The sequence below is a fragment of the Panicum virgatum genome, chromosome 5N (genome assembly GCF_016808335.1).
Source record: "Panicum virgatum strain AP13 chromosome 5N, P.virgatum_v5, whole genome shotgun sequence".
In the NCBI taxonomy this organism is placed as follows: Eukaryota; Viridiplantae; Streptophyta; class Magnoliopsida; order Poales; family Poaceae; genus Panicum; species Panicum virgatum.
The window spans coordinates 66,894,300-66,908,717 of NC_053149.1; the positions used below are offsets into that span (position 1 = coordinate 66,894,300).

At 50.7% G+C, this 14,418-nt stretch overlaps 1 pseudogene; it reads right to left on the bottom strand.

Annotated features, from left to right (window-relative positions):
• Positions 1-1,334: 1,334 nt before the first annotated feature.
• LOC120675087 lies at positions 1,335-13,822 on the bottom strand (annotated as a pseudogene).
• Positions 13,823-14,418: the final 596 nt, after the last annotated feature.

The window sequence follows — 14,418 nt, forward strand, 5'->3', positions numbered from 1 at the left end:
GAGCCTACTTAATCCATGATTTGCAACAGTGATGTACAGTAACCATCTGTTAATCATTGATTAATCATGGATTAATTAGCATCATTAGATTCGTCTCGCGATTTACAACCCATGTGTGCAAAAAGTTTTGTAAATAAACTTTATTTATTACTTCGAATTTGTAAGATTACAACGAAAAAAATTTTGCGCTTGAAAAATTGAATTTTTTTGCGCTTGAACTAACAGCCTAAACACCGGCCGCTATTTATTCAGAGCCTCTATTTATTGAACTCCCCCCGCAGGCGCAAGCGCAACCCCAAGCCGACGCTTCCGTACTCACCCACCTGCCCGGCGCTTCGCCGAGATCGCTCACGCCTTTCGGTTCAAGCAACTCCACCGCCCACCCCACCCACCGGAGCAATGGGGAGCACGGGGCGCGAGGCGGAGGTGGCCCGCGCCGACTTCCCGGACGGCTTCGTCTTCGGCGTCGCTACCTCCGCGTACCAGGTACCGGCCCCTCGCCCCGACCGCCCCGCCCCCATCTCACCCCGCCTCGCCCGCCTTCGCTTGGCGCCCGTCCCGCCGCGTGGCGTGCAGGACTGCTGATCGCCTTCGCCCGCCCGTAGGCTCCGCGGCAGGCCGGCAGCTAGTGCACGCAGCACGCGCTGGCCTGCTGTGGGGCTGTGCTTAGTTCTGAGATTCGAATCGGTGTGTGGGTTCCACTGGTTGGTCTCTGTTTTCACTGTAGTTCAGAGCAGTGTATGGAGTTGATTCAGCTTGCCTCGAACCTACAAAGGTGGTGTCTAGGAACAGGTGCGGATTACTATTCCGAGTGTAGGACACTGGGACTTCCTCCGTCAAATTAGTCTCTCCTGTATTTATATTAGCATTCCCGTTAATTTCAAGTGCAACTTCTGATGAATTTTTGCCGAGTCTCTGGACGGGGGAGGAACGAAGATAAATGGAGTGGAAGTCGTACTGTTGGGCACAACATAGGATTTCGCCATCCTCTAATTGCACTAACTATCTGTGGAAGTAGTTTATTTATTGAACTGTTGCCTTGTGTTGTTCAACAAAGTAGGAACAGGGCTTATGCATTTTGAATTAATTACGATGATTTATGCACCACAAACCTTGCCACTATGGCATTATAGCCTTCACCAGGCGAATGGTGTGGCGCAGTGCCCGGTGTGGAGGTAAAGAGTGTGGTACAGTTTCTGTCAATATCACCCACTGCAGGGTGTGGTACAATTTCTGTCAATGAGTAAGTCGCGCGCCTTGGCGCGTCCTTATTCCCCCCCCCCCCCCCCCCCCCCAAAAAAAAGATAACCAAATTTAAGCAGGATTTACTTATATAATGGACTTGTAAATCATTAGCTTTTTTTTGTTTTTCCTTGAAAATAGAAGATTAACTATGAAGGTACATATATGCATCTACCAGCAAGCATTTTGTTTTTTTTTTGTTTAGGTATGGAAGCTAGCATCTATTTGGTTTCTCCCTACGAATCTATCAGCAGAAACATATTGTTATGAAGCAGTTCTATCTACACATTTTATTGCTCATTAGCATATAGTTACAGAGTCACTATACCTAAACATTTTATTGGTCATTGACAAATTGAGCCATAAATCTTTTGGAGCCTCTTGTTGCTTTCACAGAGCAAGTGGTGCATAAGATCACCTGCAGGAAATTTCAGATTTGCAGATGTAAATTATCAGTTCAGCTGATATTTATGAAATAGGAACTAGAATAAGTTTGGTGCTTACCTGTAGACTGTGGTAGAGTTAATTTTGTTAATATTCTAGGCTGTGACATGATTTTGCTTCTGTTTTGTACTTTTGTGGCAGCAAATAGTGGAAGCACATTGCTCCTTGATCTGAATGGTAAGAAGTATACTTTGCTCTGCAGAAATTTTCTATTAGCGGTTGAATCAAAAAATTTCTTGCCAACATTCCAAGCCTTGTAAACCATTTCAGTGCAATGTAAAGCATAGGGCATTAGCAATTGCAGTATAAAGGAGCTTTGGGCTCATAAAATAAAAGATCCTCACAGCCTTGGTACAGACAACCAAAGTATAATAGTCCATATTGTTGTTCGTGAAATCAGGGTGCCTAATAACGTCCTCTGTAAGAAAATATGTAGGAGATGGGCCATTTTCTTCCTTAATGTCATTTGTTGGGTAGGGCCTTTGCAGTTATTTTAATAATGTAATGATAATATTATTAGCTTTATAAAGTCATATATCTAGACATGAGAGGCGAAACAATTTCTGAAACATCATGGATAGTAAATAGCCAACCATTATTTGCAGCTCCTTAAATCTATAAGATAAATCAGGGAGAAGCGCTGAGATCAATGACAAAAATCTAAAGGGATCAAATGAACGCCTAAGTTCTGTAGTCTGAAATATCACTGCACTGAGATTTATAACCAAATAAGCTCGTAATGGGTCTCAGTTTGTGCAAAACAGCCCAGGTAGCAGATGCAGCCCAAGTATGCAAGCGGATCCAATTAGCAGATGCAGCCCAAGCATTTAGGAGTACAGATGTAGCTCAATATTATAACAAAATATAAGAATTACTGATAAGGAGTTCTATCACTTGCAGTTATATTAAAATTTAAACAGGATACCTGCTGTGAGTAGCTATCAGAATTTATAGTTAAAAAAGAGGAATCAATCATAAATTAGCTTGCCTTGTTACAAATACCGCAAAAGAAGGTATTCTAGGTAGAAATTATTCTATGTAGTGCAATTTTTGTATGTTCTCAATTACGATAAGCGATGCGCTTGCTTGCTTCACGTCATAAATCACAACCAGTGTTGGCGATATGATAAGTCACGTTGCAACTTAAGCTGCACATACCAAGTAAGAATAAGAAATGACAATAGGAAAACAAAACTCATAGTTTTACAGAAAAATGCTGGCTGTTGTTTTCTACGTAGCATTGCTCTGATTACTATCAGCATTCTTTTTAAGAAAAGATTCCTAAATAGTTTAAAATTGTTCGAAGTTGACTGTTATACACCAAATTAAATAGCATATAACAAAATAATGATCTGTAACTGCTTCCAAAGTAATGAAAAGATGAGAGAGGGAAAATTATCTACTTTACCATCTGCGATGAGAAGGATAAAGTGCACCAACTTCACCATATTCCATTTGGTTAGTTATATTCCAATAGTCCATATCAACGAATAATTTGATGTAAACCTGCACCAAAAGTCCAAAACGGAAAATAATCAGACTGCATTTAGAAACTACTGGTTTTTAAACTTTTGTAACTACTTTGGATAAGATCATAAGAAACTACCGTGTAAGCCTGAGCTGGGGCTTCTCTTTCGTATATGAAGTTTGCTTTAGCCAATTAGAGCCTGTGGTAGGAATAGCAATCGACAACATGTAGATGTATTTCTCAAAAGAAAATTATTCCTGCCAAGCAATTTTCACAAATTGGTCAACATTCAGAAGAATTGGTTGGAGCTAAACTGAAAGTATGGTTTCACCAACAGGGCCAATCAGATATTTAAATTTCAATAGGATTTCTAAAAAGTGGTCTTTATATTTCAGTTGGAACCTCATCAGTCAAGGTCCATACCATGTTCCCTGACTAGAAAAGGTCAATCATTTTGCCTAGAACAAAATTTGTATATAGAAAAATGATCCTACAAAGTAACTCCACTCAATCCCACTTGCATTGATAATGGAAGGTTAACCAGACTTTGATTGTGGTTCTGAATCCTTTTAACTTAAGTTGAACATAAGATACAGGAAAAGGTTCCATTAAGACAGTGGAAACAGGTCATGCATATGTGAGTATATTACAGAATGGATATTAGGTGGACATAGCAAGATTATCTGATTATTTTTTGACAAACGAATACCATTATTTTCATTTGAAGTTTCAGCTTAATTCTTTATGAGCTTGGAAATATTCGACAACAGTGTATCAGTAATAAGAATCCAATGGAGCAGGTACGAAACCTGCTTGGTTAGATGCTTATGTTCTCTTTCATCATAATCAATTTATCTCCAACATCAAAGGATGTGTCCACTGTTTTTCTTAGCACATGGAAACCATAGTTCATACTGCAAATATATCAGCTGTGGACATGGTAACCACAGTCCAATCCTATTGGAGGTGCATACGTGAGGCAGCCTGTTTAATGTTCAGACTTTTGGCCATAAAATAAATATTTACATATTCAGATGTCACGAATATTTTGAGTACCAATCAGTTCTAAACTTGCAAAACCATCAGATCATCTCAAATAGCATTAAATTTGAACCTTGCTTAACACGGGCAACACATGAATAGCAAGAACCTAATTTTCAGGAGGAAGTAAATATGCTGTGGTACTAAGATGGCACCTCCCTACACATAATTTTTCGATAATAATAGCACCTAATGCAAAGTCATTGGAAAGCAACCTCTTACCAGGAAAGGACAGAACTCAGAAGTAACGGTGTTGAAGAGGCTTGGCCCTGACATCTTATCAGATATGTGTAATTGCAATTAGGCAGACAATAATAGCTCTTGCAAATCTATTGGAGCATCCTGAAGCCACTTGATGTATGTAAAGGCACTTTAGAAATAAGAGCAGGAGAAAAAAACCGTTGAAAACTGTTGGTAGCTTGGCAAGCACGTATCCATTATCAGCACTTGCTTAGATCTGCAAGGTAGATGAAGTCGAACGGAAACTAAAAGGGAGCAAATTGACAACTAAATCCGGCAGTTCAAATACCAAATCTTGAAAATTGACATCAATTATACGGCACAGTACACAGGTGAACTAATCTGTGAAGTTAGACAAAGGAAATATGAAAGAATAGTCCAGGGATTACCTATATAGTAGTGCAGCCTTAAGATTCCTTCCGCAGGAGGCTAGCCATGCTGCACCATCGAATTGGAGTGGCAACAGAAGAGGAGTTAGCACCCAGCAAGAAGAAGAAAACTAAATACGCACAATCTGTAAGACTTAATCTGCAGCTGTCCCTTTTCTGATTTTGGTCAAGGCAAGTCTGCAGTTTGCTAGCAGCCTTTGTTGACTTATGGCTCTAGGCCACTAATGTTCAGATAGTGATAGAAGTTATTAGCCATAAGTGGTAGCACCTTAGAGTAGGTAGCAATGGTGTATAAATATGAGTGCAATGCAATGAGAAAATGCAGTTCATTCTTGCCACATTCTAGTGTTCAGCTCTCAGCTAGCGCAGAGAGCAGAGTGTGTGTGTGCAGAAGAGCTTAGCTCTTCTTCTACCTTGGAGCTAAGGAGAGGGAGAGGAAGGTGACCAGGTTGCTTACCTGGCCCTTGGACTGCAGGGATCAACAAGTGGCATCAGAGCCGTACGGTGTCGTTCTAGCCCAGCGGCTGAACGATGGCTGGCGATGACTCCCCGGCGTCCAGTGCAGGCGACAAGGGGAAGGATGTCTCGGAGGTTGTGATCAGGACGGTGCGGGAGACGAGCTCGCGGGACTGGCCGCAGCTCACTCGCACCAACTATGGCGAGTGGGTAGTGCTGATGAAGTGGCGGCTCAAGGCGCGCAAGCTCTGGACGGCCGTGGAAGTCGGCACCAAAGAAGAGGATGAAGACGTCCAGGCCATGGACGCACTGCTGTCATCCACGCCACCAGAGTTCCACGAGGCCATCGGCAACAAGAAGACGGCGAAGGAGGCATGGGACATGCTTGCTTCATTCCGCGTTGGCTCGGATCGAGCCAAGAGGGCCAAGGCGCAGCAGCTACGCAGGGACTTCGACGACCTGAAGTTCCGCCACGGCGAGGCTGTGGAGGACTTTGCGCTCCGTCTCCAGTCGTTGGCGAGCCAGTTGGCAACGCTGGGGAAGAAGTTGGAGGAAGAGGACGTCGTCTGCAAGCTGCTCCGCGCATGCCCGGCCAAGTACAGCCAGATGGCGGTTACAATCGAGGCCACCTTGGACCTGGATCAGGTCTCGCTCGAGGACGTCGTTGGTCGACTTCGCCTGGCCGAAGGGCGTTCTGATGCGCCGCTAGAGCGGAGGCAGGAGAGCGGCAAGTTGCTGCTCACCGAGGAGTGGAACGCGCGCATGAAGCGGCGGACCGGGGAGAACTCCTCAAGCCGCGGCGGGTATGCCGGCGGCAACAAGGCGCGCGGGAATCCGCGCGGGAAGGGGAAAAAGAAGAACTTCGACCCCGATGCCTGGAGTGCCCGGAGCGGAAAGAGAAGGAGGAGGCCCACCTAGCTCAAGAAGAGAGCGACGACGACCACGCGCTGTTGATGGCGCAATACTGCGCGCTGAAGGATGGCGAAGCAGAGGAGGCGGACACGGAGCAGAGGACTGCGCCGCAACCCGTCAACCTTGACGAGCCAGAGGCGCGGGTGTTGCTGGGCGCGGTCGGCGACGAGCTGGAGCAGAGGTGGTACCTGGACTCTGGGGCCAGCAACCACATGACGGGGAGCAGGGCCGCCTTCTCTGACCTCGACGAAACCAAGACCGGGACGGTCAAGTTCGGCGATGGCTCGCGGGTCATCATCCGCGGGCAGGGCACGGTCCTCTTCAGGTGCCGCAACGGCGAGCACCATGCACTCCAGGAAGTGTATTACATTCCCCAGCTGCGCTCAAATATTGTGAGCTTGGGGCAGCTGGATGAGCACGGGTCGGAGGTGCTCGTCAAGGCCGGAGTACTAAGCATCAGGGACCGGGAACGGCGTCTTCTCGCCAAGGTAACACGTTCCCGTAACCGGCTTTATCTCCTGGATTTGAAGGTGGAGCAGCCGGTGTGTCTCGCAGCGGCGTGCACGGAGGAACCATGGCTGTGGCATGGGAGGTTCGGCCACTTGAGCTTCGAGGCGCTTGGACGCCTGGGCAAGATGGTGACCGGGCTGCCGCAGATCAAGCACGTCGACGAGCTCTGCGACAGCTGCTTGGCCGGGAAGCAGAGGCGTCTGCCGTTCCCAAAGACGGCCAAGTACCAGGCGCAGGAGGTGCTCCAGCTGGTCCACGGGGACCTGTGCGGGCCCATCACGCCGGCGACGCATGGTGGTCGGAGATACTTCCTCCTGCTCGTGGACGACTGCAGTCGGTATATGTGGCTGCAGCTCCTGACGAGCAAAGATGAGGCGGCGGAGGCCATCAGGCGTTTCAAGGCGCGGGCAGAGGCGGACTCCGGGAAGAGGTTGCGCGTCCTCAGAACCGACCGTGGTGGCGAGTTCACGGCGGTTGAATTCGTCAGCTACTGCGCAGGAGAGGGAGTGGCGCGTCAACTGACGGCACCATATTCGCCACAGCAGAATGGCGTAGTCGAGCGGCGAAATCAAACCATCGTTGGGATGGCACGCTCGATGATGAAGGCGAAGGCGATGCCGGCGGAATTCTGGGGCGAGGCGGTGAGCACGGCGGTGTTCATCTTGAACCGCTCACCGACCAAGGCCCTGAAGGGGATGACGCCGTATCAGGCGTGGTATGGGCGTAAGCCAAACGTCTCGTACCTACGCACGTTCGGCTGCATCGGGCACGTGAAGACCGTCAAGTCAGGCCTTGGGAAGCTTGAAGATCGGAGCACCAAGATGGTGTTCCTGGGCTATGAAGATGGGACGAAGGCCTATCGGCTCTACGACCCAACCCGGGGGAAGGTGGTGGTGTCCCGGGATGTCATTTTCGACGAGGTGGCGGCATGGAGTTGGAGCACGCCCGCGGCAGGGGAAGCAGAGGGGTCCGGCGGCGGCTTGACGGGCGAATTCGTCGTCGAGCAGCTGGTGATCGAGCGCCGGAGTGGCGCAGAGGAGGCAGCGCAGGAGCCAGAAGCGGAGGCGGTGGAGCCTCCAAGTCCTGGCACGGCGGAGGTTCCGCCAAGTCCTGGCGCGGCGAGTTCAGCGTCCCCAGCCTCCCCTGTTTTTCCAGAACAGGGGACCCCGACAGCGGCGGCGGATCCTGAGTTCGCATCCCCCCCGTCCTCCTACTCGGAGTTCGTGGATGCCTACCACGACGGAGAGGAGCTCCGATTCAGGCGAGTGGACGACGTCATCGGTGATGCAGAGCTGCCGGGGCTGGCCTCGCGTCTCACCGATCCAGAGCTCATGCTCATGAGCGCGGAGGAGCCGGCCACATTCGCGGTTGCGGAGCGTGACGCGGACTGGCGGAAGGCCATGATGGAGGAGATGTGGTCAATCGAGGACAACCGCACCTGGGAGCTGGTCGATCCGCCGGCGGGATGCCGGCCGATTGGCCTGAAATGGGTCTACAAGGTAAAGCGGGACGAGCGCGGCGCCATTGTCAAGCACAAGGCTCGGCTCGTTGCCCGTGGTTTTGTGCAGCGTGAAGGGATTGATTTCGAGGAGGTGTTCGCGCCGGTGGCTCGGATGGAGTCGGTGCGGTTGCTGCTAGCTCTTGCGGCGGCAAAGGACTGGCAGGTCCATCACCTCGACGTCAAATCGGCGTTCTTGAACGGCGACCTGGAGGAGAAGGTCTACGTCAAGCAGGCACCGGGCTTCGCGATGCCGGGGGCAGAGCACAAGGTGCTCCGGCTGCGGAAGGCTCTGTATGGGCTGCGCCAAGCTCCCAATGCGTGGAACGCCAAGCTCGACACCACCATGGGTGAGCTTGGGTTCGCACGCTGCGCCACCGAGCATGCGCTGTACACACGACGACGGGGGAAGGAAGAGCTCATCGTCGGCGTGTACGTGGACGACCTGATCGTCACCGGAGCTTGGGCGCAGGACATTGAAGTGTTCAAATGCGAGATGGCGGCTCGTTTCAAGATGAGCGATCTCGGCGCACTCTCCTACTACCTCGGCATCGAGGTAAAGCAGGGGAGGGACTCCATCGCGCTGGGCCAGCGCGCCTATGCGCTCAAGCTGCTGGAGCAGGCCGGGATGACGGGCTGCAAGCCCATGGCGACGCCGATGGAGGAGCGGATCAAGCTGTCGAAGAACAGCACGGCGGCGAGGGTGGACGCAACGCGTTACCGGAGCATCGTCGGCGGGCTGCGGTGGCTGACGCATACGCGGCCGGACATCACGTTCGCGGTCGGGTATGTGAGCCGATTCCTCGAAGACCCGCGGGAGGACCACTGGATAGCGGTCAAGCGGGTGCTGCGCTACGTCCAGGGCTTTCTGGACATAGGCGTCATCTTCCCCAGGCACGGCGGGCTTCAGCTGACGGCATTCAGCGATGCGGACATGGCTGGAGATGTGGATGGACGGAAGAGCACCACATGTGTGCTCGTCTCCCTTGGAACCGCACCGGTGGCTTGGCAGTCACTGAAGCAGAAGGTGGTGGCGCTGTCAACCTGTGAATCGGAGTACATTGCAGCGGCCACCGCGGCGTGCCAAGTCGTTTGGCTGCGCCGGCTGTTGGGTGAGCTCACTGGCGTTGAAGCTCGCCCGCCAACACTCAAGGTGGACAACCAGCCGGCCATTGCGCTGGCAAAGAACCCCGTCTTTCACGACCGAAGCAAGCATATCGATGTGAAGTTCCATTTTCTTCGGGACTGCGTCGATGGGGGGCACCTTGTCATCGAGTTCGTCGACACCAGACGGCAACTCGCTGACATCCTCACCAAGTCGCTCGGGCGTCTTCGGTTCTCGGAATTGAGGAAGATGATCGGCATGGATGAGGTCCAGGGCTAGCAGCAGGATTAGGGGAAGTAATGTAAGACTTAATCTGCAGCTGTCCCTTTTCTGATTTTGGTCAAGGCAAGTCTGCAGTTTGCTAGCAGCCTTTGTTGACTTGCAGCCTTTGTTGACTTATGGCTCTAGGCCACTAATGTTCAGATAGTGATAGAAGTTATTAGCCATAAGTGGTAGCACCTTAGAGTAGGTAGCAATGGTGTATAAATATGAGTGCAATGCAATGAGAAAATGCAGTTCATTCTTGCCACATTCTAGTGTTCAGCTCTCAGCTAGCGCAGAGAGCAGAGTGTGTGTGTGTGCAGAAGAGCTCAGCTCTTCTTCTACCTTGGAGCTAAGGAGAGGGAGAGGAAGGTGACCAGGTTGCTTACCTGGCCCTTGGACTGCAGGGATCAACACAATCAACTCACCCTAGCCTGGAGAGAGGAGGAGCAAATAATCCGTAGATCAGTTTGACCTCCTAATTAAGGAGGATAGCGGTTAGCAATGAGCAGAGCCTGTGGAGGGCGGCGTCCGCTGCGGGCTTGTGGCGCAGAAGATGCGGATGACGCCCTTCTTGAGGTGAGGGTGCCGTCGCAGTGGAAGGAGGGGGAGAAGGCAAGGTCGCCCGCAACAGAGATCCGGCGGATCGGCTTGAGCGGGTTGCCGGAGGAGAGGTGCAGGGAGGTGGAGCACGCGGCGCTAAGTGTCGACGAGGACGCGGCGGCGGCGGCCACGGCCGGGGTGAAGGTGAGGCCAGTGACGGGGAAGTCGGCAACGGAGACGAGCTCGGATGAACGGAAGGCAACGGAGACGAGCTCGGACCACCGCCGCCGCTGCCTATCCTGGCTGGATCTGAGGAGAAACAAGAGAGACGTGTCGGCTATAGGTGCGGCCGCCTCATGGTGCGCCGGACCGGTGTTGAAGGCGATGACCATCGCGGCAATGAGGCTCTTGACTGTCGAGCTGCCAGGAGCCGCCCGCCTGTCGCCGCCTGCCGTGCCCCTGTGGCCGTCGCCTTTGCTTCGCCGGGTGGAGGTCGGGGCTGCCGGAGGTTTCGAGATTTTTTTTACAGCGCTAGGTGAACTAACGAGGACGTCAGCCACCGTAGGATGCAGATTAAACGGCTGAAATCTTTTTTGCTATCGTGGATAGGCTGGTTGGCGGCCGAGCTTATTTCTGTCAATATCACCCACTGCAGGGTGTGGAGTGGAAGTGTGACTGATGAATAAGATGCCTAGAGAGCTCTACACACTAGAAAGACACAAAACAAAAATAGAGAGAGGAAACCAGCTTCTTTAATTCTTTCTCTCCATACTGGAAGTTACGTTGTCTGAATTCTCTCTACTTTAGATTGAGGGAGCAAGAAGGGAGGGAGGCAAAGGAGACAACATATGGGATGTCTTCACAGAAGACAAAGGTTTGTTTATCTGGTTCCTTTATGATCTTGAAACACATATATCTAACTATTGTGTTTAAATGCTTCTGCTTTCAGAACGTGTCTTAGACAGAAGCAATGGAGATATTGCAGTTGATCATTATCATCGATACAGGGTATTGTCTATTATTCCTTCCTCAGTTTTCATGGGAAAAGAAGAAGGGGGAAAAAAGGGGGGGGGGGGGGGGGGGGGGGGGGGGCAACATCTTATTTTAATAGAATATTATCAACAACTGTGGGAACTGGCTTGTTCCTCAGTTTCTACAATGTTAATATGTTTGTACATTGTATTGCTTCCTAGAATTAGAAATTTATTGTTTGAAATGTTTGTTATGCATCTTTCAGGAAGACATTGAGCTCATGGCAAGTTTAGGTTTTCGCGCTTACAGATTTTCTATATCTTGGGCTCGTATATTTCCTGGTAGGTCAATCTTAACAGATCAGAGATTAATTTATAAATGCACATGACATATACAACAGGATAAATGATGCATTTTCTATTGTTAGCAAATGTTAATGCTCCATACTATCTTGTGTGCATAAGATTTTATCATTCCTGCAGATGGCTTGGGGGGGAAGGTCAATGAGCAAGGAGTTGCCTTCTATAACAACCTTATCAACTTTATGATTGCAAAAGGTGGCAGATGTTTTGCTTAATAATTTTAAAGGTTACAGTGCTTCTAGTTGTTAACCACTCGTCTATCTGCCAATAGGAATTGAGCCTTATGCAACTCTGTATCACTGGGATCTTCCAAACAATCTTCAAAAGACTCTGGGGGGCTGGATTTCTGAAAAGATTGTGTAAGTTGTTGCAGGCATCTTAAGTGTGCAGTATGATTTGCAAAGCTTTCTTAACTGTTAAATGGATGAGTGCATAGGATTTCGAGACAATTGTTTATTTCAAGAGTGGTTGCAGCATGATTTTCTGTATTTTATATGAGTTTCTCACCATGAAAATATCCCAGGGATTACTTTGCATTGTATGCAGAAGCTTGCTTTGCAAATTTTGGAGACAGAGTAAAGCGTTGGATAACAATCAATGAGCCTCTCCAAACTGCTGTACTATAGCAACAAGGCAGAAGGTGACTACTAAATATTCCTTATAGTAATTTTTATTAATTATGAACTGGATACAACGGAGGGTTCAGATGACATGAAATAAAGAAAAGGTCAGCGAGATCTACAATTTCTTGCCTAAAAAAGTTTGGCAGTAAACTGTTGTACTAAAGAACCAAGATAGTAGGTGACTAATAATTGATAGGCTATAAATACAATCATTTCTAGTATTTGAAAAGGATATGTATTATGAACTGGATTCAGAAAAGAGCTTAGATGAAAAGGGACACGAAAGAAAGAAAAGGCCAATGAGATTTACAATATCTTGCCTCAGGCCGAACATCAATAAGTACGGCTTTGTCATCATTTTTCAATAGCTCCAATGCTGATTCTGGTGACAGGTCTCCTGAATAACCACCGTATGTCAAAGCAAATAGGTCTTCCTTTACCCTATTGTCACTGAACCTCCAAGCACAACTGCCAATTGAACAATAGGATCACTTGGGTCCAAACCAACATTCTTTTCAACACCTTCAACAATTACATATGCCTGAATCATTGGATGCAGTAATATCTATCAGCAGCTACATCAACAATGAACTTCATTGCGGAATGTTCACAAAAAAAGGGATATCCGGATTTTTAGGAGCCCATTCAAGATTTTTAGGAGCTCATTCATGCTTATTCAGTGAGAACAGCAGTAAAGTGATGTTTAGAACAAGGACCGATGCAATTAGGTTCTTGGACCAACATTACCTGTTGAAGAGCATTTCCGATTGGTCTCAGAACTTGACTAGCTTTCTCCTCAGGCGTGCTCAACAGATCTCTTACATTTGGTGGCAGAGACTCCTTTGCGGATCTGTAAGAATACACGAGGAACGTTGCCGCACTGCCCAGTGAATCCTCTGCAGCAACAATTGCCTTCCTAAGAACATCAACAGCCACGGCGCCAGCTCCCGCCACCTTCTCCTGCAACGCCCCGGAAGCGTCCGTGACCCCTCCGGCGGCCTTGTCCTTACTGGCATCGACCGAGGCCTTGAGCCCACCGATCGCGTCGCGCACCGTCTTCCTCCAGGTCCCGAGCGCGTCGTACGCCGACAGCCTCAGCTTGTCGTAGGCCTCGGTGAGCGCGTCCTCCGCCTGGAAGACCTGCTTGCCGAGCTTATCGATGAGCCTGGCCACGGAGTCCTCGACCTCGGACGCGTCGGACGGGAACGTGGTGGGGAACGGCGCGTCCGACAGGGCGCGCTCCGCGGCGTCGCTGGGGGCCGAGTCGAGCGCGGCAGTGACGGCGGTAGCAGTTTGCTCTGGAGCGGCCAGGGCCGCGACGAACGTCAGCGGCTGGTCGGCCCCGGTGCAGCATAGCGCGTCGGCGCTGGGCAGCTCGGAGGCCGCGCCGCCGAAGCCTCGGGCGATGTCGTCCGGCGCGGCGGGGTAGGGGGAGAGGATGGAGGAGTCGGCGAGCGGCGGGCGGTCGGGTACCTGCGCGACGAGCGGGTCGGCGTAGGACCTGAGCGCGGCGCCCACGTCCACCCTCCGCGGCACCCGCGCGACGACGTGCGACGCCGTCACCTGCCAAGCAACCGTACCAATGCAATCAGCGCCCGTGAAGACGGCGAGCAAAGCCGGTACGAACCGGCTGGTCCGCGAGAGGGCGAGGCCGCACCGGGCAGAGCGGGGAGCAGCTGGGCGCGGCGGAGCAGACGACGGGCAGCAGCATGGCGGGCGGGCTCATCGCGTCAGGCTGCCGCTCCCATCCGTTTGGTTACCGCGAGGAGTCGAGGTCGAGAGGGTCGGTCGCCGCGGGTCGGGGCGGCGATTCGGCGAACTGGTTGGGTTGGAGGCCAGAGAATCGGGACTGGCACCGGCACGTGTCTCTCGGCGGGGGTCTGTGTGGAGGAGGAGTGGGTTGATCCGGGACGAGTGGAGCCGTTCGGATTTCGCCGGGATTGCGCGGATTGGTGTTCAGAGATTCGGCGTGTGGTGTGGCTCGTCGGCGTCGAGGTCGCGGCGGTGGCCCCCCGTCCCAGCCCTACGCGCGCCACATATTCTCAGAGCCGTCCATGGCAGTTGGACTGGCGCCACTTGGACTGGCCTTGTTGGGTAGGCTTCTCGTTCGCCGGCGTCACGGCGAAACGTGAAAGATCTCCTCCAGTTGACGACGGCGACTCTGTTTTCAACCCGTCAAGGTGAACAACGCCTATACATGCATCAGATCGAAATTTCATCTGCAAATTTAGAACAATTGAGGGCGACCGACTTGCCAGAACGCATCGAGAACACATAAATGGGTAGCCAAGCTGATCCAGCATGGTCCAGAAGTTCACCATTCATAGATGACCGTTTTAAAAAAAATTTCAT